The sequence below is a fragment of the Rhinatrema bivittatum genome, chromosome 8 (genome assembly GCF_901001135.1).
Source record: "Rhinatrema bivittatum chromosome 8, aRhiBiv1.1, whole genome shotgun sequence".
NCBI classification, from domain to species: Eukaryota; Metazoa; Chordata; class Amphibia; order Gymnophiona; family Rhinatrematidae; genus Rhinatrema; species Rhinatrema bivittatum.
In genome coordinates, this window is record NC_042622.1 from 195,541,547 (window position 1) to 195,566,036 (window position 24,490).

A 24,490-nucleotide genomic window follows, 5' to 3' on the forward strand; every position below is an offset into this window, starting at 1 on the left:
TCCCACCCACCCCTTCATCATAGACCAAACATCACAATGACTGTCCTCGGCCAGGAGTCATAGAATGCATCCTCATCTCAGATCTCAGACAGAGTGAAAAAATAATGAATGTCCACTGATGAATTGATGTGGGGCAAGTATTGCTTCTTATCACCTGTGCTTTTGAAACCATGTGCAGGACACAGAAACCTTTCTTTTAAAACATCTTTAAAACTGAACCTGTGTTCTATATAGATGAAATAAATTGATCTTGTAAAGGAAGATTGAATGTAAACTATTATTATTATTAAGTCACTTGTATAGCACCTCCAGACATATGCAGCACTGTACAGAGACACACAAGAGACAGACCTTGGTGCTCACAGGCTAGTTAAGACAGATAAGATAGCCAGACAAAAAAAACACAGATATGCCTTTGAGTTCAAACAGTCCAGCCATGATTGAGAAGAATTAATCAGGAAGGTTATAGGTACTTAGGTTCAATGTTGTTTATTCATAGGGAATGTTCAATTTTATTTTATTTTCCCTAGGAATTTATCAGTGTTTAATATAAAGAATGAAAACAATAAGGAGAAAAATACTCTAAATAAAGCCTTCATTCACTTCTCCTGTGTACATCTGTGCTACCTGTTCTCTTTGGAAACGGCAGGGTTTTAATCCTGTCCTCCCTGTTCCATATGTAGGATTACTATCCAAGTTTGCCAACTATCAGTAAATTAACTGACAGTAAATAATAAAAAAAAAAAAAAGTCACAGACGTAAAAATAATTTCATGTCGATAAGTATCTTGCCCCATCTCTGGTGCCATGGGTTCAGGCTCTGCGAGGCTTCACTACACAGGAAATGGGAAATCGTTCTCAGGGGTGAATCTCAGCATAGTAAACTCAGTTGTGCGCAAATTGGCAACAGAAAAATGCATGTCCATACAAATGTTTGCTGGTAAATAAATACATTTTCATAAATTTAATTTTAATTTTCCCAAATTCTAATTGATTAAAAGCAGATGACAGAATAGAGTTCAACAGAATCAATAATAATTCATCCAGTAAGATCAAAGAATAAAATACAGTCCTATTGTGCAATTCATAACCTTTCACCTTGCCCAACTGGCAAACATGAACCTGTCCACGTCATCATAGGGGTCTTGTCTTACATATTTTTGATGTTCCTTCTTTCATCCTAGCCTCTGGCAACTTTGCCCCTTCCTTTGCCTCATGATCTCTTTGAGGGATCCAGAGCACAAATTTTTAATACGGTTCAGCAAGGGCCCGAGTAGCATAGCCTCCCCTGAATATTCTGTTAGAAATCATTAAAGAGCTTTGGGGTTAAAATTAACTAATTATCTGTCTTGATTAGTGTCTCTCCCAGCCTCTGTTTCTGCATCTGTATGTCAGCTATGTTGAAATGTTGCTTTAAACACAAATATTCCAAAATAGTAACTACAGTTTATGAAAAAAAATCTACAGTTGTGCAGTAATTCATCTGCACTGCTCAACCTAAACTTCCAGTGTTTTGATTGGAGACATTTATCACTATGGTACTGGCAAGTTTAACTTTACTGAGATAACATTGTATGCACAGTCTGTATATCCCAGATGCCCAAACCAGCATCATCTTGCCCTGCAGCCTTTTTTCTTGCCTAATTGTATACTTTATCTACAGTTATCAACATAGTAATTGTTAAGTCTAGCTCTTTTTGATTGTGTGGAAGTCACATGATGCAAGGGGATAAATTAAAGGGTAGAAAATGTTCAATAAACAGCATACAAAGAAACGCCTGAGTCTCCTGGTTCATGGCAGCATGCCAAACTCAAGTTGGCCCTTGGTGTTATAGATTTGGCTCAGCTGCTAGTACCAGGTCGAGTACGTGCCCCCTGTGGTAGAAGCATGACGATGGGATGGGTTCACAGTGTATTGCAGCTCCTTTCACTTACAGAGCTGTACTACCTGTCTCTTATTTATTATTTATTTATTTTGGACTTTTGTATACCGACATTCATGTAGAAAATTTACATATCATATCGGTTTACAGTGAAAACACAAAAGTTGCAAATAGCATTACATAGAACAGGGTGACATGGAACTGGGAATAAGGGATCAAAAACAAAGGTAAATAATGACAACTGAAAAAGTGTGAGCCACGTGAGGATTAGAATGACTCTTAATATCAAATCAAGAGAAAAACATATGATAATAAAGACGCAATGATAAAAAGCATATAAGATAAACAAATAGTAAGATCAAATTATATGTTAAAGCAATGAGAATAAATATACGATGATAATAAGGCATTAAGGAAGTCAGAAAGTATGTTCAGTCTAGAACAAGCCAGATGGCAGAGTCCATTCTGGGCGAGAATGAACTCTTGCATTCACACCCAGTGTTGTGACTTATTTTAGATTTCATATATAGATATGATCACAGAACATTTACTGACCGATCGCTTTGGTCTTGATTTGACCTTTCCATTGAATTGAATGAGCCATGGTTTTTATGTCCAAGTTCATAGATTTACCTCCCCATTAAGGCCGAATCCTATTGTAATGGTATCTCTGTCCCCTTCAGCCCCATCAAAGCATGGTAGAGTTCAGGTACACATATACTGGATGCACAGTACAGCAGGAATATCTCAGAGAGAAAGTATTGGGGAAGATCTACAGGTCCCTACGTTCCCAGCTGTAGTCACATGACAGGGAGCCCTGGAGTGACTAAAGTGTTTGGAAGGTGGGAATTCTAAAGAATTGTTTCATAGTTGATGTTATGAAACTGTAACCATTTATTTTATTGTTTTCCTGTTTTAATAAGTATGTTAACCATATGCCCCAACCTGAACTATTGAGGAGCGGATAGCAAGTATTTAAAATAAATTAATAGACCCCTGCAGACTAAAAGGGAGAGCAGGAGCTGAAGTAGATATCAGAACGTTTATGCATGAAAGAATGGCCTTGTATTAGAATTTTGCTTTTGAGGAGGCGAACAGAAATGCCCATGCTAGCAATATTTTGCTGCTGCAGCCTGGCAAACAGGTGGGAGAACTTTATCTGGACTTACTTTTTTTTTTTTTTGTTTGTGTGTTCTGCAGGGGGGGGGGGGGGGGCAAGGGCCAGAGCTATTTCAATCACTGCTGCTGTAGGCATCCTGTCACCTTAAGACGGAGCCCTGCTTTTGACCCTGCCAGGCAGCCATCAGCAGTGAACAAGAATCCATGTCTGTCCTGAGAAACTGAGAGCAAGGTCCCGCAGCAGGCTAGAGATGACCTGGGATGAAGCTGGTGATTGGAGCAGTCTGGATCATCACACCTATGTCATCTTCAGTCAGCAAGGGCCAATTAACCCTTTCACACTAAGTCCTCCTGAACCCACATGCATCATCATCAAGATGTGCTCAAAGTTATCAGTCTAGACAGACTTTGTGCACCAGGAAACAAGGCAATTTTCAAAGGGATTTCCAGGAGTAAAGGAGATTTTTACCTGTGGAAACTTTTCCCCCTTTTGAAAATTGCCATCTCCCCTCTGTGGGGAAAACAGACAGGGCTGGAGAAGGCTGATAAAGCACATGTGTGGATTTTCATTTTTTAAATCCCAAAGCCTGCTTCCTTCCTTCCTCGTTTTCCCTGCATATTTTGCACCTGCAAATCATGGGGGGAGGTGGTGGTGGTGGTGGTAAAACCTCCTGGTAGCAACCACACATCCAAACAATTTCAAAATCTGCTTGCAGGCCCCCACGGACCCACAAGTTCTGCCAGCCTGCTGAAAATTGCCTCTCCTGTGACTAGTGATTGGCTGGGACTGAGGACTTGGATGGCTCAAGGAAATCGTCATAACTTTAGAGGGCCATTCACCTTGCCGGTCACCCAGTTCAAAGCCAGCTCAGGCCTGTAGGCACCCTAGGTGAAATGAGCTGGTGGTCTCAGTCTCGTTCCAGAGATGCGTAGTATTTCTTACAGTATTTATATTCCACCTATAATAAAAGTATTATGCCCCTGTCAGATTCCTTCATATCTGTGAACTCTGCTGCATACTTTGTTACTGGGTTTGCGACAGTGACATGAGTAGAGAGAAAGGCAGCATCCCTAGCGGAAGGAGGGCCACCTGAGCATAGCCTAAGAAATGCGTGAAAATCTTCATGTTAATTTATAAGCATCAGTTTTTCTGTTAACTCACAGAAGGGAGACCAATTCAAATACAGTTATATTTGGGATGCTAAAAATGTGTTGAACTTGTAAAAATATATCTCTGACTAACCATAGTTGGACTGGTGTGAATGCTTTTTTGTGATTTTTACAGCCTGGAAAAGTGAACATAACAGACTGTGTTCTCAGCATAAAGATGCTTTAGTGGAACAGGGGAAAGTAACCTTTGAGTCTTTACACAGAAGCTCATTGATGTGAAAATGCATAGTACAGGAATATCTTAAGATACTGGAGTTGAATACAGGCCTTGGGCATTCACCCACAAGTCCTCCTGGGGGAAGTGTGAGTGCCCCCTCTGAAGTGTTCTTGTAGCTGTCTTCTTTCAAGACTGGGAGTCGAACTCCGAATACACATGCAAACCTACAGGGTCATTCATCAATTTGCGATAGTCCGTTATCGCGCACGATAACACCGTAATGCACGCGATAAACAGCGTATCGCAAATTGCGTATGCAAATTTAATATATAAAAATGGGCAGAGTGTGGGCGGGATACATGTAAAATAGGGTTGGTTAGTGCTTCCTGTGATCCCTTTTGCACATCGTTGCGGGTTTTTATCGCAGCAAATAACTTCACCTTTTTTCTTGGCGTTACGGGCTAAAAGCTAGTTTGCTTACCGTAAACCGTGTTTCCGTCGATAGGATGAATTAGCCATACTGTCTGGGGAGGGTCGCTACCCCAAGTAGGTGGAGTTTCCTCAGCTAATCACAGAGCTTTGACTCTGTGCGGCTGCGCAGTGGTGTTCCCGCGCAGTACCCAATCCTCCTCAGTTTCTTTGTAGAAGAGCGAGACGTAAGTTAAAAAGGCTGTGTGGTTCTTGCGGATGATACAAAATTATTCAGAGTAGTTAAATCACAAGCAGACTGTGATACATTACAGGAGGACCTTGCAAGAATGGAAGATTGGGCATCCAAATGGCAGATGAAATTTAATGTGGACAAGTGCTGCATATAGGGAAAAATAACCCTTGCTGTAGTTACACGATGTTAGGTTCCATATTAGGAGCTACCACCCAAGAAAGAGATCTAGGCGTCATAGTAGATAATACATTGAAATTGTCAGATCAGTGTGCTGCAGCAGTCAAAAAAGCAAACAGAATGTTAGGAATTATTAGGAAGGGAATGGTTAATAAAACGGAAAATGTTATAATGCCTCTGTATCGCTCCATGGTGAGACCACACCTTGAATACTGTGTACAATTCTGGTCGCCGTATCTCAAAAAGGATATAGTTGCAATGGAGAAGGTACAGAGAAGGGCAACCAAAATGATAAAGGGGATGGAACAGCTTCCCTATGAGGATAGGCTGAAGAGATTAGGGCTGTTCAACTTGGAGAAGAGACGGCTGAGCGGGGATATGATAGAGGTCTTTAAGAACATGAGAGGTCTTGAATGAGTAGATGTGACTCTGTTATTTTCACTTTCGAATAATAGAAGGACTAGGGGGCATTCCATGAAGTTAGCAAGTAGCACATTTAAGACTAATCGGAGAAAATTCTTTTTCACTCAACGCACAATAAAGCTCTGGAATTTGTTGCCAGAAGATGTGGTTAGTGCAGTTAGTGTGGCTGGGTTCAAAAAAGGTTTGGATAAGTTCTTGGAAGAGAAGTCCATTAACTGCTATTAATCAAGTTTACTTAGGGAATAGCCACTGCTATTAATTGCATCAGTATCATGGGATCTTCTAGGTGTTTGGGTAATTGCCAGGTTCTTGTGGCCTGGTTTGGCCTCTGTTGAAAACAGGATGCTGGGCTTGATGGACCTTTGGTCTGACCCAGCATGGCAATTTCTTATGTTCTTATGTCTAGGGAGGAGGGAGGGAACGCATGGCTAATTCATCCTGCTATCTACGGAAACACCGTTTACAGTAAGCAAACTTGCTTTTTCCCCGTCAATAGAAGGGCTGAATTAGCCATGCTGTCTGGGAGTCCCAAGCTCCCTGTGATGCCCTTGGAACAGTCTATGGCTGGGGTAGACCGCAGAACAGACCAAGCTGGAGAATAGTCTGCTTTTCATCAGTTTATTTTCAAAAGTACATAACAGAAGAGGAGCAAAATGGCTGCTTACCTCAGCAGACTGACAAGCAACGAAAATGTCCAGAACAAACACAGCATTGGATTACAGCTTCCTTCTTCTCCCTGGGACCTCTCTAACTCTCTCAGGGTCTTACCTTTGTATCCCTTACCTCAGGGAAACGCCCTCACCCGAGGATCCCTTTCCTGTCTGTCGTATTTGTATACCGTCTTTACAAACAAAGTTTAATCAAAACGGTTTACATAACTAAATGAAACAAACGTAAATAAAAAATAAAAATTTAAAAAATGTAAAATTATAAAAAGCATAAAGTTACAAAAAAAAAAAAGGTGGACTGGGCCAGATAGCTGGAGCCGGTCCGTTAAGGCAGTCTGAGGCTTTCTATCATATACTCTATCACACTCCCGGTTTTGTGTCCATGGATATACATCCTTGAAGGTTTGGACAGCAACCCTTGATGTAGTAGACAGTCTCCTATCAGAGGTCGTTTGTTGTTTCAGACAATAGTAGGATGTGAAAGTGTGGATGGGCGACCATGTTGCCACTTTGCAGATATCTAACAACGGAACTTTGTTCAAGTGGGAACTGTTGCTGCTGTGGCATGTATCTGATATGCTTGAGGTTTATTTTTAAGTTTGATAGAGCGTTTATTGTAGCAGAATAGAATGCATTGTGATAACCAACTGGCGATAGTTCTCTTTGAAACGGGTTGGCCAGGATCATTTGGATTAAAGGAAAGGAACTGTTATAATCTTGGGTGATAAAGTGTGGACTCCCTGTGAGGACTTGCAGTGATAGGCCAACTCAGATAGCGATGGACACAAGTTAAAATCTTTGTCTTCAATGAGTAGTAGACTCAAGTTGTAGCTGCTGGTCCCTGCCAGAGAGGGTCTCTGGTGCTGTTCTCAGAAGGCTGTGAAGAACCTTCAGTAGCGTAGCCTCATCAACCCCGATAGCCGATGGGACCAGAGTGTAGTCTTCGCTGGTAGAGGGTCAGGGGATCTGTAAGAGACAGGGCAGAGAATGCAGGAACAGCAGTACTCACTGAGATAAGAACATATGAAATATGTCTTGCTGGGTCAGACCAAGGGTCCATCAAGCCCAGCATCCTGTTTCCAACAGAGGCCAAACCAGGCCACAAGAACCTGGCAAGTACCCAAACACTAAGAAGATCCCATGCTACTGATGCAATTAATAGCAGTGGCTATTCCCTAAGTAAACTTGATTAATAGCAGTTAATGGACTTCTCCTCCAAGAACTTATTCAAACCATTTTTTGAACCCAGCTACACTAACTGCACTAACCACATCCTCTGGCAACAAATTCCAGAGCTTTACTGTGCGTTGAGTGAGAGAGAATTTTCTCCAATTAGTCTTAAATGTGCTACTTGCTAACTTCATGGAATGCCCCCTAGTCCTCCTATTTTCCGAAAGTGTAAATGACCGATTCACATCTATTCATTCAAGACCTCTCATGATCTCATATCCCCCCTCAGCCGTCTCTTCTCCAGGCTGAACAGCCCTAACCTCTTCAGCCTTTCCACATAGAGGAGCTGTTCCATCCCCTTTATCATTTTGGTTGCCCTTCTCTGTACCTTCTCCATCGCAACTATATCTTTTTTTGAGATGCGACGACCAGAATTATACACAGTATTCAAGGTGCGGTCTCATCATGGAGCAATACAGAGGCATTATGACATTTTCCGTTTTATTAACCATTCCCTTCCTAATAATTCCTAACATTGTTTGATTTTTTGACTGCTGCAGCACACTGAGCCAACAATTTTAAAGTATTATCCACTATAATGTCTTCTTTCAGGACCTTGAACAATCCAAACAGATACCACACACCAGTTCCCCTTAGGTTTCTCCACCTCCATCACCAGGTATTGAAACAGGGGACCCACATATTGAACATAACCCGGTCCAACCACCAAGCCCTGTTTGTCAGATATCAATTTACTCGTCCAACTCTTTGACAGGAATGCCATCTGACCCGCCAGAAGGCCTACCTGAGCCATACTCTCCCCCGGAGGACCTCACCTATGCTAAATTTATTGAAAAAGTGGGTAACCTCCTTCAAGTAGAAACAGGGAAAGTTCCTGATTCCAGGGCGGAAATGATGGGGATTCTAAAAATCTTTGAAGCTCCTGCTGAGCTGACTGCCTTACCACCGCACTCGGTCTTAGAGAACGTCCTGTTAAAAATCTGGAAAACACCCTTTTCCACAACAGCAACCTCCAGGAAAATAGACATCAAATATGAAATGCGCAACTCAGCAATATAAGAAACATCTCAGCTTCCTCATCACTCCATTGTGGTTGAGTCAGCTTTATCAAGGGCAAAACATACGAAGTTGCATTCAAATGTCCCACCAGGCAAAGAAAATAAATGCATAGACGACTTTGGAAAGAAAAGATACTACTCTTCCATATTGGTGACTAGGATACAGCACCATCAATTCTATACCATTCAATTGAATCGCTGCAAAAATTATGCCCCATCTGTTTGTTGGAAGACAACAACCTTCCACAACCATGTCTGGATTTAGAAGAAAGTGTCCGACATTTACTCAGATCCATTTATGAATCTTTCGAGTCATCGGCAAGAGCCTCCGCTTCTGCCATAGTGGCCAGACGCCTCGCGTGGCTTAAGGCGAGTTCAATTTGACCTGATGTACACGAGAAATTGGTCGACATTCCATGCACAGGTGACAATCTTTTTGGGGACCCATTTGGAGACACAGTTTCCCGGTTAAAAGAGCAGAGTGCAGCTGTTCTTTCTCTTACATCCCCTACTGATACGCATAAACACCAACAAAAATTTTATCCTTCTTACTGTTGCCGGTATTACTCTAACCATACACTGGGCCATATTCACAGCATAGGCCGCAACCGTATGCTTCGTCCAGGAACACACCCCATACTGCATCAAGAGGATGGTCCAGACAACAGAAGCAAACACCAGCACCGCAACAGAAACAGGTGCCGTCTTTGAGGTCAATACAGCCACCACCACCTCCAAAATTCATAGGTCGCCTAAAATTTTCCTAAACAATTGGAAATCCATTACATCAGACCAATGGGTGATCAACATCTTCAAGGATGGTTACCCCCTAAATTTCAAATCCATCTCCTCCCTTCCTCATATTTCTCCAAGACGAACAATATCCTCCCATGCAGCATCCCTCGACGCAGAGTTAACCAACATGAAAATACAAAATTCCATGCAGATAATCCCTCTTCAACAACAAAAGCGGGGGTTTTATTCCCAATATTTCCTTATTCCAAAGAAATCGGGAGGTCTCCGTCCCCTTCTGGATCTTCAACTGCTCAACAAGCATATCCAGAAGGAGAAATTCAAAATGGCCTCTCTCAAGAATATCTTGCCACTGAGACAACCCAACGATTGGCTATGTTCCATCGACCTGAAGGATGCATACTCCCATATACCAATTAACCCAGCCTCTTGGCATTACCTCTGTTTCAAGTCCAGAATACGCACTACCAATACAAGGTCCTTCCCTTTGGCCTATCCTCAGCCCTCAGGGTATTCACAAAATGCCTATCAGTGGTGGTGGCTCACCTTCGTCAATTTTCGATCCAAATATTCCCTTATCTGGACGACTGGTGGATAGTAGCATCGGATCGGTCTACACTGAAAGCACATATGTTGCACTCGATCAACTGTCTTCAAACACTAGGATTCCTCGTCAACTACGAGAAGTCACACCTACAACCTATTCAACTTCTTCAGTTCATAGGAGCTCTCATCAAGACAGATTAGAGAGCCTATCTTCCCACAGAGAGAATACAAACTCTTACAACATTAGCTCACAGCCTCAACAAAACCCAAGCATCCCCACGCCAAGTGCTTCAACTTCTTGGGCATATGGTGGCAGACATTTATGTGGTTCCACACACCAGGCTTCATATGCGATGCTTACAACTGGGACTAAAAACACAGTGGTCTCAATTCCTACAGCCCCTCAGCTGCAGGGTTCGCATTACCAACGCAATGAAGGAGGACATTTGCTGGTGGCTCTCTCCCAGCCACCTATCCTCTGGATTCCCCTTCCGTATATCCCCTCATCAGCTCACACTTACCACAGATGCGTCCAAGAAGGGTTGGGGAGCCCACCTAGGCAACCTGAAAACTCAAGGTCTAGGGATGCCTCAGGAGACTTCATACCAGATCAATCTCCTAGAGTTATGTGCCACTTGGAGAGCACTCCAAATGTTCTCTACTCAAATCCGAGACTCAAGTCTAATGGTGTACACCGACAACCAGGTAGCAATGCTTTACATAAACAAGGAAGGAGGGTCCTGTTCCTGGACACTGTGTCGGGAAGCAATTCAAATACTTCGCTGGGCTCTCGGTGCCCAAGTATCAATCCAGGCCACTTACCTTCTAGATCTCGACAATGTAACAACAGACCGTCTAAGCCGAATTTTTCATCCACACGAATGGATTTTAAACCCAGAGGTGGCATTAAATCAACAGTGGGGTTTCCCTGCAATAGACCTATTTGCCATGGAAGCCAATAGACAGGTTCAAACCTTCTGCTCCATTTATCCCAGCAACCTACGATTCGCCCCAGATGCCTTTCTCATTCCATGGACACTGGGCTTAATGTATGCCTACCCTCCCATTCCACTAATTTCTCGCACAATTCAGAAATGCATTCAAGATGTGGCGGACATGATTCTCACTGCAACCATGGTATGCGTATCTAATGAGACTTTTCATACGCTCACCGATACTACTGCAGAACTTTCCACATCTTTTAACGCAAGAAGGGGGTTCTCTCCTCCATCCAATGCTTCAATCGCTTAATCTCACGGCGTGGAGATTGAGAGGCAAATACTGAATCACCTAAGCCTTCCTACACAAGTAGAAGATATCCTTATTGCATCCAGGAAACCATCCGCCAGATGCAACTATACCGGTAAATGGCATCGCTACCTAAATTGGTGCGGTCCTAGGAACATAGATCATTTTTCGGCCAATGCCACTCAATTACTACAGTGTCTGCACACTCTTTACGAAGCAGGTTTAGCCACCATCTCAGTCCGAGTTCATATCAGCGCTATAGCAGCATTTCATGACCCTCATTATGACTTACCCATTTCAAATCATCCATTGATCTCCAGATTCGCGAAGGGCATGTTACAACTTCAATCACCGGTGACTAAACCACCGATACCATGGGACCTAAACGTGGTATTGGAACAAGTAATGCTTCCTCCTTTTGAACCATTAGACACCAGTCATATAAAATACATGACATGGAAAACAGTCTTTCTGGTGGCCATCATGTCTGCAAGAAGAGTCGGTGAACTCCAGACCTTGGTACACTACTTTCATTATTTAGAATTTTACCATGACAAGGTGACTCTTTGCCCTCACCCTGCCTTCCTACCTAAAGTGGTCTCGATGTTTCATCTCAATCAAACCATCACACTACCCATTTTCATGCCAAAGCCTCATGTAAATGAACAAGAAAGACTTCTACTTTCTCTAGACTGTAAAAGAGCTCTGGCTTACTACAAACAAAGGACCCAATCCACTTTGAGGCCTTCTCTATTGTTCCTGTTGCGCCCGTCGGTTGCAGATGACTGCGCTCGCTCCTGCTCACCTTTCTTTCTTCTTTTACACACTTGAGAAGAACGGAGGCCATAGCTTCATCATTTCGATGCCCTCAGTGTCCCCTAGCCGGCATTGGCAATTGCATTCGCCATCTTGCCCGGGATCCTCCTAGGAGCGCATGCGTGAATCCGCCCTTTTATCAGCATCATGGCGGAAACCTCGGGGGCGTCCCCCTCGCATGACATCATGAAGCTTCCGTATTTAACCTCGTAGCACTCACAGCAATACGAGTTAGCAAGGTTTCTCCTGCTTCTCTGACTTGCTGTGTGGTAGTATCTCCTTAGAGGACAGGTAACTATGTATTTCATGACCCCTTGCCACGATGTGGTCGGCCTGTTGATGGGGGCATGAGTTTGGGGAACCTACCCTTTGGCCGTCTCCCATCACAAGGACTGCTCTGTTGTGTCGATTCCACTGATGGCATTGAGGACTCAGATGGAGGCTCTGGCATCCTTTGTAAAATTTGCGTGGTAAGGTTGTTAATAGCTCCCGTCAGTGTAGTAACATTGTGGGTTTGGGCTGCTGTTTGCTGTTACAGAATCCAGTTTTGTCTGTTTACAGCCGTCCTTATCCTCAACAGCTCTGCCTGTACGTGTCTGTGGTGTTCAACTTGCCTCCTTTGCAGCTGGTGCAGCTGCTCCTGTATGGACTATTCAGGTAGAGGTGATGCTGATGGTGCAGGTGCTGCTGGCGGTGGCTGTGTTAGTGGTGCTGGGCTTTGTGGTTGCAAAATTGGCATTAGTGGGCTTGTGGCCTCCTCCTCAAGGAAAACTACTGTTGGTTCTGGATTGGCCCTATGGTGTGCTGGCTTGACCTTCAGCTGATCCTGGAGGCACCCACTTCAGGCTATGCTCCTCTAACTGGGATAGGTTGAGGGACGTATTTAGTTGGCTCGGCGGATCCAGGGGTTCCAGCATAACAAATGCCCCTGCAGCCTGTGGCTGCTCCTGCTCCTCCTCCTTCTCTTCCTCAGTGCTGACCTGCATCTGGGCATCCATGAGAAAAGGCTTTTCAAAAGCTGGTGGTGGCTTGCTGCTCCATGACCCTTGCTGGCTGGTCCCTGGGGCATCCTGGCTAGGACCGATATGTTGTTGGGCGAGAGCTGTGGAAACAAACATATCACATAAGTACCAATGGAAGTAAGTACCCTTTTTTCTTTTGGCATCAAAGGTGCACTTTGCTTCTTTGCATTGTGAGCATCTAATGCCAAATGATGTGTACACCTATTAATGCCTGTCTTTTTATATTTGAGATGACCTTACCGACTGCGGCTCTTGTGGTGTCCAGCTGCTCATCCATTCCCTCAAATACATCTGATCCCAGCCTATGTATAAGATGATTCTCCATTTCAGTGAGGAATATGGGACATGGGGCTCCTCCTCTCGTCATTCTTCAGTGTTTGTTTTGGGCTGCCACCTTGGTTTTAAGCTGTGCCTTTATATCCCTGTACTGGTGGGTGACCTGCTCCCCGCTTCTTGGTATGTCGCTGCACCTAATGATGTCCTGGGCTAGGCTTCTCCACATCTGGGCCTTGGCTGCCTTTGATGTTTTTGCCGCCCGGTTGCCAAACAGCTTGGCATAGTTTTCCAAGACTCCTGCTAGTACTATTTCGTTTTCCATGACGCTGAACTTAAAGGCACGAAGACGGAGGCGTCCTGCTGCCTGGCTGCTAGATGGGGGTGCCACTTCCTCTTCTGGAGTGGTGTCCTCCCTGTCTTCACTCTCTGTCCCACTCAACTCTCCCTTCTCTTCCTCCCCCCCTCCTGGCCCTGCCTTGCAAACTCCCTTCCCCTCTGCCTATATCTGTAGCCTGGCTTACTCCTCCATGTATGCTTGCCTGCCTATCCCTTTCCCCCACCCGCTTCCTCCTATCCCTTCCATGCTGCCTCTCTCTGCTCCTGTCCCTACTCAGACTCCTACTCCTCCTTCCCTTAACATACCTGCCCTTGTCCTCCCGCCTCTTCTCCTTCCTCCTCCCCCTCTTCTCCTTGTGCCTCTCCTCTACTTCTCCCCATGCCTTTCACACCTCCACTCACCACCTCTTCCACTCCTTCACGGAAAAAGACAAACAGACAAGCTTCAGAAACAAACACAAACTTTCACACATACACAGACAAAAGACAAAGGAAAAAGTTCACAAAAGGAAGCACAGAAAAGCACAAGACACCGCACTCAGAACTTGCTATTATAAACTTCTATCACCATCAGAACTACCCTCCTCTTCTCTAAAGCACGCCTCGACACACCCCAAAGAAACAGCTGCAGGAAGATTATATATATAACCTGCAAAAATAACGCGATGCACGATGAAGCAACGCATGACGCGGTGAAGTAGCGCTGCGTGCGTTACCCTTGTGCCGCGTGCGATGACATTTTGCTGCATGCGTTATTTAGCTATAGGCATCACATTATCCTAACTACCCCCCTTTTTTAAATTGCGGGTGCTATTTTTGTTATATTTATAGCATTTTGATGAATCTAGGTCCTAGTTTGTAATGAAATCCTGGCTCTGTGGCTTAGCCCAACCTTATTTATTTAAATATAGATGTGTGGGTTTACAGCCTGTTAATGGTCATTCACGCTGCTTATGGAGATTGACTGTACTCACAAACATTTTAGGTAACTGCTACAGGGTGTGTTCAGTCACTTCTACTCTAGAAGAGACACATGTTAAGCAAAAATGGTGTTTATACTTGCCTAAGAAGTTATGTAAGTAGTTTAACACCTGTGATATTCTAGGCTATCGTCTGCGGCTGCTTAAATCGGTTTAGTTTTATGTTGTCATGTAATACAATCCATTGCCACAAATTTTAGCACAAGGGTAGTTGCAAATTGTTTAGGGTTTGGCTGTGCATGGAAGGTTTCTGCTGATACAGAAGATATGAGGTTGGTCTGTAAAGATCACCAGAACCTAAAATATATATGCTTAAAATGAGAACTTCTGTTTCTTTTGACTGTCATAAGGTGTCTTGTTTAAGGCAGAACAGGACTGTGAAATCAAGTTATGATTATTTTGTAAGTGGAAAATTTCCATGCTAGATTTGATTATCCAATTCACCTGCCCCAGAGAGAGGAACTTTCTTTGCTGGTGATACCATTTATGAATTATATAATGTCTCAGTTCAGTATATGGTTTCTTGTTTCCCAAACTTTTCAAGCGCAAGGCACACCTGCATTAACAAAAGTGTTGTATGGCACACTAGCATCCATGGAGAAGGCAGTGCAGACATGGAGAGGACTCATCTGGTCAAAAGTAGAGCTAGGGAAGCACTGATAGTGCCACCGGTCTCTCTTCCAATTTTTAAAGAAAAAGGACAGAGAGTAAAGCCACACATGGATCCATCACAATCCAGCGACGTTCCAGTGATTTTTGAAATTTAACTGAGGTACCTGTGTAAGAGCAGGAGGCCCTGGTTGCTCCTCTGCACCATCATTTTCTCACCATGAACAAACCTTCCCAGTCCTGAACAGCTCCCTCTATATGCCTGCCTTGAGACTGAGAGAGCTCCTCCACTGCTGATGCTCCCAATACTCAGAGCAAGTCACATCTGGTGCTCAGTGTACACCAGGGCTTCTCAAACCTGTCTTGCTGACCCCCACAGCCAGTTGAGTTTTCAGGATATCCACAATGAATATGCACGAGATATATTTGCATATACCAAGTCTCTGTGATATGCAGATTTGTCTCATGCATATTCATTGTGGATATCCTGAAAACCTGACTAGTTGTGAGATCCCCTGGACAGGTTTGGGAAGCCCTGGCATACACTCTCCATGTCTCACTCAGGGTGGAAAAAGAGGCTGGTAGGACTCAAAGGAGGAGGTTTAGGAGGGACAGCATGTGTGCTACACAAAATGGGGCCCAGCTAGCCGTGTCCTGCATGGGCTTTGTTAATTCTGCACTCCTGGGCTCATACTGTAGGTGGGAGGGAGTGACATATGTGATTCACATGTGCTCAGAAAGGAGCTTCTGCACATTTAGGAGCAACCAGTGGTGTCCCTTTTTGCTGTGATGCAGAGAGCACAGCCCAGGTGCAGGTCTACACCTGAGCATCAGACTGTGGTGTCTTTTCCTTGGCACACCTGATCAGGTCTCAGGGCATGTAAACTTTGATATAGTTTATCCATCTGTGACGGGGTGGAGTAATGAGGGGACAGATATGAGCAATCTGGCTTACATCGATAGGGTTCTTCTTCTAGGTTACCTGCACTTTTAGCTCAGTAGAAACCAGGAGGTGCCATCAGGACCATAGCTACATGTGGCCAGATGGAACCTTCCTGGGGCGTTCGAAAATGGAGCAAAGCGTGGTGAACTGCAAACCATTGACTTCCTTCCATATGCTCCCCTTCCCCTATCCTCGACTGGCCAATAGCAGTTCAGCCTGACAAACATGGGAGAAGGAACTGCACAGCCAGTCATGGGAAAGGGGGAGGTAAGTGCCTCAAAAGTGTGGGGACCAATGCCAACCCTTGCCCAGTATGCAGGCAACGTTACTGCAACTGCTCGAGATGTTGGATGGTAAAATGACCAGACATTTTTCTTACTGAACAGGACTTCGGTCAGCATTAAAAGGCACATGGCTCAATACGTAACTATGATCAGTTAGAGGTTGCAAAATTCTTAATTGCAGGCAACAACTTGCCAGCCAGAACACATGTGGAGCAAAACAGGTCTTACTTCCTAGGTCATACTGAAATCTGATCTAATTACTCTCTTGGTGTGCCTGTACAGCCTTGATCAATCAGAAGGTCATGGATAGGTATGCATTTAGTGGATTAAGACAAGTGTATTGACACAGAAAGCCCTTCACATCTAGTATTTATATGTGGAATGGCTTGGTCGAGTTAATTTTGTACCAAGTGTGTTACACTAAACTATTGAAAGATTTCTTCCATTTATTTTTCTTCATAAGCTCATATTTGTTAAGTATGTTGTTTGTGATTCACTTTTATTAGGCAGGCAAAAGATAGTCCCCTACAAAAAAATAATAATATTTAATCTATGCAAGCATACCAAGCACTTTTAAACTAAGCATTATGTGTTGTTCATATAGGTTGTACAAAGGCTTAGGTGTGATCTTCACAGAAGTGAAAATTCGTATGGAACATATTCAGTCAATTGTCAGAGTTGACTTCTTTAAATTGTGCTTATTGAGACAATCAAAACCTTTTTTGGGTCACTCTGAATTTTGATCAGTGGTCCAAGCTTTAATGCTACCTCTTTTGGTCTACTTTAATTCTGTCCTTATTGGTTTATCTGCATCTTGCTTAAGGGTTCTCCAGATTCTTCAAAACTCTGCTGTGCGCTTAATATCTGATTTAGATCAAAGATCACATATATTACTCCAGTGCTACTGGCTCCCCATCAAATGGAGGATTAAATTTAAGATTGTGCACAGTGATTCGCGAAATGCCCAAAGGCAACTCTCTTCCTTGGATGAATTTGACGTTGCACATTGGTAATCTGAAATGGACTCTCGGGTCATCTCGGAAAGACTGATTGGAAGCTCCAATTCATCGTGCTTGATTGAGACTCGGGAGAGGGTTCTGCTCCGGGGCAGGCTCCATTCTCTGGGACTCAGTCCCGGAGGCCCTGTGTCTAGTCACATGTTTAGAGTCTTTTAGAAAATAATGTTAGACATTTATCTTTGAGCAGACTTTTATGGAATAAAATGAGTGAAGGGTTTTTGTTTTGTTTTGGTTTTTTTACCTTTATTGCTGTTTGCTTCAATTTTTAAGTGAGTTTCATGTTTTATCTGTTAAATCAGATTTTTATGAATGTTTTATCTGTTAGCCACTTAGAGCTCTGGTTAGGACAGCATATAAATTTTTGAAATAAATAAAATTAATACATATAAAGCATGGGTGCATTTTTCATATTGGAAGTATGTTTTAAGAATGTGCTTAGATTCCAGCACTTTTCACCACTTGCTATTGAATGCTTTCAGCCACCTGACAGCTAGAGATTATTTCAGGAGTTAAGAAAAGTTATCTCAGAGAGTCCATTTGATTAAGAAGGCTTGGGACTTGGGGACCATTGGCATGCAACAATGATTAGGGTGCCCCTTGGCTCCATGTCCAGGAGGAGTAAGTTTACCCAATTGCATGCAGGGAGATGTAGTCCTGCTTTTATTATAGTATATTCAAAATAAAATAAGTGGAAACCTTTTTTTTTCCATCTTATTTTGGCCTGGATTTATCAAAATGAGAGAGAGAGAGAGCGAGCCTGGCCATAATATCATGGCCCATAGGCAGGTATTTGTATCCCTATGGTAGGCCCACCTAGTAACTCGAGGTGGGGATTAGGTAAGTGTGTAGGGGGTTAGGGGCCACTTTGACATTCTACGTGACACCTACGAACAGAACAGTGGTCTCTTGTGAAGATTTGCTGGCCTTCGGAGTGAAGAAACTCACTCCAAGATGAGATTTGGGCAATGTTCTCTCAAACTAGCTTGATGGACTCTCTACCTGGGTAACATCAAGCTGGTTTGAGAGAACATTGCTCAAATCTCATCTTTGAGTGAGTTTCTTCACTCCGAAGGCCAGCAAATCTTCACAAGAGACCATTGTTCTGTTTGTAGATGTCACGTAGTATGTCAAAGTGGCCCCTAACCCCCTACACACTTACCTAATCCCCACCTCGAGTTACTAGGTAGGCTTACCATAGGGATCCAAATACCTGCCTATGGGCCATGATATTATGGTCTCCCTCTCCCTCTCCCTCTCCCTCTCTCTCTCTCCCTCCCTCCCCTTAAATAAGCCTTACAGGACACATTGCAAATGGCGATGAAACCTCACCGCATGGTCACGGCCGCTAACGCATTTGAAAGAGGTGTAGTTAAAATCTGCATTATGGCTGTGCGATAGCTCTTCGCAGACAGGTTAACTCCGCCCCTAACCATACGATATGGTGCAATTGCATGCGGTAAACATGTTTTCGCATGCGAAAACGCCTTACCGCATTTTGAAAAATGACCCCCTTTGTTAGAGGGAAGAGACCTCATATGCCCATACAGAGAGCACTGAGTTTATGTACTCTCGCTTTCTTAATAGCAAACCCCTAAGGGCAATTTCATTGGCCTTTCATATTTGCCACACTTCAAAATGTATAACCATTGGTCTCTAACCTTCTTATTTTTTTTTTTACAAGTTTTTCTCCTTTTCCGTTTAGATTAACAAGCATTGTTCCTAACTTATAACTTTTGTTATGTGCTTTCATGCTATGCATAGCAACAATAGCACTTATCATTTGGAGTGGAAGCTGAGCGATGGATACTGCGGGAGCACTGCTCAATGAGCTGCCCGACACAGCTCGTGTTTCATCGGCTGCTTCGTCGGGGGCTTTCGATGTGTCTACTTTATTAACTCCGCAAATCTTCTTTTCCAATTCTTATATTGTTGCTCGTTTAAACCTGCTACAGCGTTAGAGACCAATGATTATACATTTTGAAGTGTGGCAAATATGAAAGGCCAATGAAATTGCCCTTGGGGATTTGCTATTAAGAAAGCGAGAGTACATAAACACAGTGCTCTCTGTATGGGCATATGAGGTTTCTTCCCTCTAACAAAATAAGATAAAAAAAGAAAAAAAAAACCAGTTTCTACTTATTTTATTTTGAATATACTATTTTTTAGCTACATCATACAAGCAGTTTTTATTGATATAACTGCTTTTATTATAGTCTCAAGAAGAGAAGAACTACATCTCCCTGCATGCAGTGGGTAAAACCATGGCTGACATAAACTCATCCCCCCTCGCTGTTCTGGTCACCCTAATGAGAAGAGAAGCCATTAGGGAACAGGATAAAAGTACTCCTGGGTAAATGGCAGCCGCTGTCAATTGAGAGCACAAAGAACGGTCCATGGAAGGATGATCAACATGTCAGACATTTATTTAGGATGACCAGGATCATGGAGAGGAATGCCAACAGCTGCAGCTCAGTATACTTGTACGTGTTTTTTTTGTCCTATCAGTTTTCCTCCTGCTCCTTTCGGCTTTCAGTTCAGTCAGAGTTGGTTACTGTTGGGCTATGGCACCATGAACCTTCATTAAAAGCTTCCCAGGGTTTCTTCCTCTATTTTATAACCCTCCCCCCCCTCCAACTCAGTCTGGTCATCACAGAGATAGTCCTTAACTAGGGCCGACTAACTTGGACCCTTCATCCAGCCACTAGGTGTTGCTGTTGTGTGATGATGGCTGAAGCTCTTGCTCCTTCTCCAGAGCAGGCATGCACATGGGGAAAACCTTTGTTTTTTCTTTTACTAACTTTTTCGTTTAGTTTCTGTATTTTAGTGCACTAAAACCTTTAGCGCCCACAAAAAAACAACACTTTGTTTTTGTGTGTGTGTGTGTGTGCGTTTTGGAATGGAAATGTCAACAAACATTGTTGGTATAGTCAATGTTTTTTTTCAACAAATGCACATCCCTACACCATGACATCCCCAGCCCTGGCAAAGCCGGGGGGATGAGAAGGCTCAATTTGGGAAGTGACCCCCAGGTCCTCTGCACAGCACTTGCCCCTGAACCAGCCCTGCCACATATCGTAATCAGTTCACGCTTAAGACACTTGTTTGCTCAATCCTTGTGTGCCCTGTTGGGCAATCTCCCTTGTTTATTAGGCTTTGCATTTTAACCATAAGACTAAATAAGCTTTACAGTCCTGTGGAAGTATTGCATACCTGGATACAATGTGATTCAGCCACCCCCTAACCTGCCAGGTCCTCATACCATAATCTTTCAAAAAAATCTCCGCTTGTGGTGAGATCAAAATATTAAATCTAATATATTACTCCACAATACCCCACCCACTATCAATCTAATAAATATGAAACCTACCTCGTCCCATATTAAAATTCATTAGATTGATAGTGGGTGGGGTATTGTGGAGTAATATATTAGGTCCTCATACCAAACATTTACTGGAATGTATTGTTCCTATTACGAAAAGCTCAACATTTTGAAATGTTTTTAGAAAATAATCAGTCACTTGGCCCTGGCATTGAACATGAGTTCAATGCCAGGGCCAAGTTTTGGTTGGCATAACTTCCATTTGTCTGACGCTCCTAAACTTTGCCCTTCCCTCGTTGGTACACTCAGGTATTTTTTGTGTGTGTCAAGGATTCTAAAGTTTACAAGGCCAAAATCAGTAAAGTGAGGGGAAACCAATCCACCTCTCTATTCTGTACCTTTGCAAGGACCACAATTTAAAGGTCACCTTGCCTGCAGATGCTAAATGGTTAAAATAAGATTTAATTTATTTTAACTCATAAACAGCTCCCTGTTTTGCTTTTTCATTAAAACAGCCTAAAGCAGTACACAAACTCAAAAGATAAAATACATCACGTTCAACGAACCTGTGACCTTTTATAATAAGATTGGTCCTTTCCATTATGTGTATCAATGGTGAAATTATGACTTATTTTTCAGGCTCCTTCAGAACTTTGAAACTTCTATATCGTACAGGTACAGCAAGTGCAATGTTTGAAAGGCACTAATGTGAAGTGCTAATATCTTGGATTGACCAAATATTGTGCTGTTGGGACTTTATTTACACATTCCTTTCATCTGTTTTCCTATATTCCCCCACACAAAGCTTTCCTGCTGGATTGGAGTTGGTCGAAAGTTACGATTCACCTGCATTGTAAAATGATTCTTTATTATGACATGATGCAGCATAATACTATGCATCTAGTTTATCACTTTCCCATACAATTCTCATGATAATGAAGACATTATCTAGTAACGCCCCTGCCCTCATTTCCAGTGCACAGGGATGCATAGGTTTAAAGGGTTTGCCACCATTTTGTATTTGAGAAATTGCTTTTATACAGCGGGATTTTGAATTTCATACATCATCTGGATTTGTGCAGAATTTACATTTTTTTTTCAGTTAAACCCAAAAAACCTCATGTGTTTTTAATGTTCAAAACTTAACTCCTAGTCAGAGGTAAAGTATCCAAACAAAACAAAAAAACAAGTGGGGCTTTAGGAGTCAGGGAGGATAGGGGAAAAGGCAGGCAGAGTATATCGGGGTGTAGGAAGTTCCATCTCAGTCTGCTCTAGAATACTTGCAATGAATGAGGTGATGTCATTTGAAATTTTGCTAATGCAGATTTTAATTTCATCAATGGGCTTGATGATTTTCCCTTGTGCCAGCCACTGATTGACCTTCGCTAAACCTCTAATCCTGAATAGGTCTGATTGCTTCCATGTCCTCTTTTGGGACAAAGAAAAATTTGATAATAGGGACACAAAGTGCACGATGGTGTCACAAGTGAGGACATGTTCCCAAACTCTCTGCCACAACCCACTGCTAACATGACATTACCATAGTTCTTTGTGAAGGTGATACTTTTGCATGTTCAGGCTTGCATGCAGTAAATAACACAGCACAATAAAATGTCCATTTTGAGGGGTCATTTATAAAAGTACTAGCCGTTAAGCCCGTAACAACGGGCTACATTTAAAAAAATCTTTTCGGTCCATTTTCTTCCCACTTCCTCCCCCCTCTAGTCTCCCTCCCCCCACTCTCTCCTCCCTCCCACCTCCCCCCTCTATTCTCCCTCTCCTCCCTCCCTCCTCTATTCTCCCTCCCCTCCCAGCTCATCCACAACCGACGGGGTGTCCCTCCCTTGCGCGCGTCGCTGCCGCCGCTACTACTCCTGCTGCTCCTGCTTGTCGCAGCCGCCCCTTCTGCTTGTCGCCGCCGCTCCTGATGGTTGCTGCTGCTGCCGCTGCCGCTCCTGCTCCTAAGGAGCAGGCGCCATTTTTTTTCCGGGCACGCTCTGCTCTGGCCGATGTGCTCGCATGCGCGGTAGAGCCGCTCTGTACTGCGCATTTGCGGCACGTCGGTCAAGCTTCGTTTATCTGGTTAGATGTTGAAGCAAGATGTGTCATAAGCTACAAGCATGGTAAGCAGCACAAGCTTCGCCACATTGTAGAATTTCACATCTCTAGCTCATTTGCATGTTACACAGCAGGGCGCCAAAGATACCTCTTTTTAACATAACACGCCCATGTATGCAAATGGTACATATCATTGGGGCCGTAATTCTGACCAAAGCAAGATCGGGTCCAAAATGAAACAGGGTGACTTTTGTAGAAAAAAGATGCTCTTTCAAATGAAATAAGAAAAGAATTAAAAAAAAAAAATACACAGTAGAGATATTTGCACCTGAAAATTGGCAAACATATTTGCTTCCAGTTGCCTGCAAAATCTCTTAGTGCAAATCTTATACATATAAGCCATGGGCCATGTCTACTGGTCCAGTCAGGGCCTGAATCAAAGTATAGGTCAGGAGCAATGAGGAGTCAAAGTAGACCTTATATTTCTTTTGTAACAATTTTCACATACTTTGCTGGCCCATTAAAAGGGAGGCAAGCTCATTTTATGTTCCAAACTTTGCAGTGGGACTTATCACCATGGTTTGTACTAATCCACAAAATTTCAGACCCCTGAGAGGTGCTGTCAGGCTGCAGCACATGGACAAAATGGACATTTTAGGTTGTGTGGAGCATGGTAACGTGACCTCCATTCAACTACCTCTAGCTCTCCAACCAATGGAGATGCAGGTGAAGAATTTAGTCAATTTTGTTTGAGACCGTAGAGAATATCCGTGTAAAATTTTGTTCAATTTGGAGGGGGATGAACATGGATCCCTCGTACACTTGATGTGGAATGACCCTACAGAAAATACGCTTTGTGTACACGAAAATTATTTCTGTGCAGAAAACATAGTTTATGTACATGAATAATGTATGTTTGCACACTAAGCATTTTTACTCACATTTTCAAGTTTGTGCACCTTTTAAATTCTTGATGCATTAGAGTTCCATTAGCTTACTGCATCGGGAGTTAAAAAAAAATTTAGCATGTGCATTAAGAAACTGCTCTGAACTTCAGTGCACAGTTTATTTTATCAGCTCTTACGTTTGTGCCTGAAGCAATGGAGGGCAAAGTGACTTGCCTAAGATCATGAGGAGCACTGTAACTGCTTAAATACTCTACTCAAGCCTGCAGCCAGTAATTAGTGCTGGGGGAATTCTGCGCTACTACGGAGCGCAGAATTTGCACAGAATTCCCCCCCCCCCGCGCAGAAAATAAGAGGAGACCCCGGCATGCTGCGAATGGAGCGCGTTCTGTGTTTGCCGCGGGACGAACTCTGTTCGCGGTGAAGATGAAGGCCGAGCGGCCGTTCGCAGCGAAAATGGAAGGCCCCTGTGTGCTGCGGGCAGAGTGTGCTCTACGCGTGGCGAAGATGGAAGGCCTTGTGTGCCGCGAATGGCGCGCCCCGGCCTTCATCTTTGCTGCGAACGGAGTGCGTCCCGCGGCACTCCATTCATGGCATGCTGGTGAGAGGGGAGGGTGAAAGAGAGCAGGAGGGTAAGAGAGAGAGCATGGGAGGTAAGAGGGGAGTGGGGGGATGCTTGTGGGTTTCAGAGAGGGAGCCTATATGAGGGGAGGATGACAGAGAGTAGGAGGGTGAGAGAGAGCATGGGAGGTAAGAGAAGGGGGCTGGGGGATGCTTGAGTGTGGGTTTCAGAGAGTGGGAGCCTATATGAGGAGATTGTGAAGGAGTGTGTATGTGTGTGAGAGATTGGGAACTCCTGTGTATGAA

At 43.5% G+C, this 24,490-nt stretch overlaps 1 protein-coding gene across 1 annotated transcript in view; it reads left to right on the forward strand.

Annotated features, from left to right (window-relative positions):
- LOC115097000 (solute carrier family 13 member 5-like) overlaps window positions 1-24,490 on the forward strand; it is a 162,122-nt gene that overhangs the window by 3,683 nt on the left and 133,949 nt on the right. The window lies entirely within an intron of this gene.